The following is a 2,541-nucleotide window of genomic DNA, read 5'->3' as shown; positions in this document are numbered from 1 at the left end:
CTGGGTTAGGACAGGTAGGAGGGAATCCTATAAAGCAGCTACAGGGAGTGTGGTGGGAGGGAGCAATACTAAGAGAACAAACTCCAATACTGATGTGGACCCCCTACGAGGGAGTAAGAGAAGCCCTGAGAGAGCAGGCCAGTCCAGAGGGCTGCGGACTGACCTGGGGCTCAGTGGAGCCCAAGAACCAGGATTCCTCTAGTGCTAGAGGGCAACAAGTGAAGGGAGAGTATGCTCCAAACCTGTGGAGGGAAGGAAGGAAACTGGATTCTGTTATCAGGAAAGCCAAGACCAACTAGCTTATAGAGGGCCCCCAGGCTTAAGTCTTGGAGAAGGGGCTAAAGCTCCCAATTCCTGGGTCTCTGAAGGGCAGGATCAGTGTAGCTGGTCCCCTTGAAGACCACTTGGCCTTAGGCCCAATCCATTCAATGCACTGATTACCACTACAGGTTCTCTCTCTAATCCTATCTAGAGGTCCTCTGCAGACCAGGGGAGGGTACAGGCACATGGGAACTTTGTGGGGCAAAGGGAAGCTGCGGGTAGGAAGGGATGGGGTGGGAGAAGAGGGTAACAGGTATCACGTGAGACCCTCTTCATTCTGGTGTTGTCCTAGAGCCAACAGCATCCCCCGGGAGGCCCCAAGCAAGACCAAGGCAGGTGCTATGAGGCAGGCAACACAGGGCCCAAATAAAGAAATCGGTGCATCCAAATCAGGGCTGTGGGAGAAGCCCTGTGTATTTTGGATTCCCAGGGCTTGCTCTAATTCTTGTCGTCTCTGTTGCACCTTGGAATAGAAGTATTGCACACGGCCTCCTGTGCCCAAGGCTGGAGGTAGAACTCAGCTCAGCGCTCTTCCTCTGGGTTACCCACCACATCAGTCATGGTCTTGAGGTCCGGGCACTGGGACTGAAGCCAGTCATTGATGAAACCCTGAGGGTCTCTGGCAAAGCTCAGCATGAACTCTCGCTGGGTCTTCAGCTGATTGATAGTTTCTATTGTCTCATGGATCTTGCTGTTTAGAGTAGCAATCTCCTGCTGGCTGGCAGTAGACAACAGAAAAGAAATCATCTGGGTCTTCAAGGTATCAGCCACTTCCACATCAATGTCATAACAAGCTGTCTTTTCCTGATCATTTGGGTCAACACTAATGATATGATTAACGATGATGGGCTCTGGTGGCATAAGCGAGGCATGGAGCCGTTGCGGGATCTCTGAAAAACTTCATACGTTGAGACTCAAAGATCTGCTGGAGGTACTCGTCACAGATGACAAACTCCCGCTCAGGTGGGTCCTGGAGCTTATGCGTCTTAATATATTGCCACAGTGCTTGAATGATCACTGGTCTGGGTGTGGATGCCCAGCAGCCGAGCCAGAGGAGGGTCTAATTTAAACTGAGGAGGCTGGTAATCCAGCATCAGCAGGACAGTACACCGTACATTCACATCTTCTGGCCACTTCACTTCGAAGCCATCTGTCTCCTGGGTAGTGGCGGTCCTGTACCATTCTACCAGATGGTTGTCTGGCCCATACAGGTCCTTGTCCAGTTCGAGCACCAAGGACTTAAAAAAAGAAAAGAACTTCCTCTTTTGTTTGGTGGCATCATATTTGGACAAGGCTGACTTGATGGGATGTTTCGAGGCCTCCTGGATATCTAGCCATTTCCTCATGATAGTCTGGTCCAGTTTCCTTTCAAAAGCCAAGAGCTCCATATAGGCCTGGGATTCTGGTACCAGTTCACGAATACTTTGAGGTAGAATTTTGTCAGCCATCTTCTTTTTCTTTGCACTGTGGTTCTGATTCTGGAGCGCCTTCTGCTGGACCTGCTGGATCTGCTGAGAAACAGGTCTCCTGCGGGAGTGGTCCATCCCTGACTGGGCCAGGCCAGGTCGGACTGAAAAGCTCCCCTCATAGCCAGGGGTGTCCCATGGAAGTTCCCTGAGGTGTCGTTCGGCTGCCTGGTAGCATACCTGGTCTTGGATAGGCCGCTCCGGGCATCAGGGAGCAGTACAGCCCTTGACCCGGTGCCGGGCCCATTCATACCGGAGGCCCCGGAGTCCCACCTGGGCCAAGGGCAGCCTCCACGCCCCCACCCCCTCCTGAGGCTCCAGCGTTGCCGCTCAGAGCCACAGACTGGAAACCTGCCCCGGCCTCCATCTTTCCCGGAGCCACTGCTGTAGCTGCACAAAGAACCCCAAATGTTCAGTTTTCTATTGTAAAAATTGTACAAGCAGGGGGACTTCCCTGGCGGTCCAGTGGTTAAGACTCTGCACTTCCAGTGTAGGGGGTGTGGGATTGATCCCTGGTCGGGGAACTAAGATCCCACATGCTGAGTGGTGAGGCCAAAAAAAAACATAGTACATGCACATCATAAACAAGTTAGAGAGGTACAAAGAGGACAGCAAAAATCACCTCCAACCTCACTACCTGTTTGGTGAACATTGTTTTAGACAGCACTTCATGCAGATATACATAAATATACATACACACCCATACAAACTTCCATAAAGATAAATATATGTATTGTGTAAAGATATATACATA

General features: G+C 51.2%; 1 pseudogene; it reads right to left on the bottom strand.

Annotated features, from left to right (window-relative positions):
- Positions 1–577: 577 nt before the first annotated feature.
- LOC103085361 (SWI/SNF-related matrix-associated actin-dependent regulator of chromatin subfamily D member 1 pseudogene) lies at positions 578–2,154 on the bottom strand (annotated as a pseudogene).
- Between the last annotated feature and the right edge of the window lie 387 nt (positions 2,155–2,541).

This window comes from Lipotes vexillifer, unplaced genomic scaffold (assembly GCF_000442215.2).
Source record: "Lipotes vexillifer unplaced genomic scaffold, Lipotes_vexillifer_v1.1 scaffold53, whole genome shotgun sequence".
In the NCBI taxonomy this organism is placed as follows: domain Eukaryota; kingdom Metazoa; phylum Chordata; class Mammalia; order Artiodactyla; family Lipotidae; genus Lipotes; species Lipotes vexillifer.
This window is presented reverse-complemented; position numbering and strand designations above follow the sequence as displayed.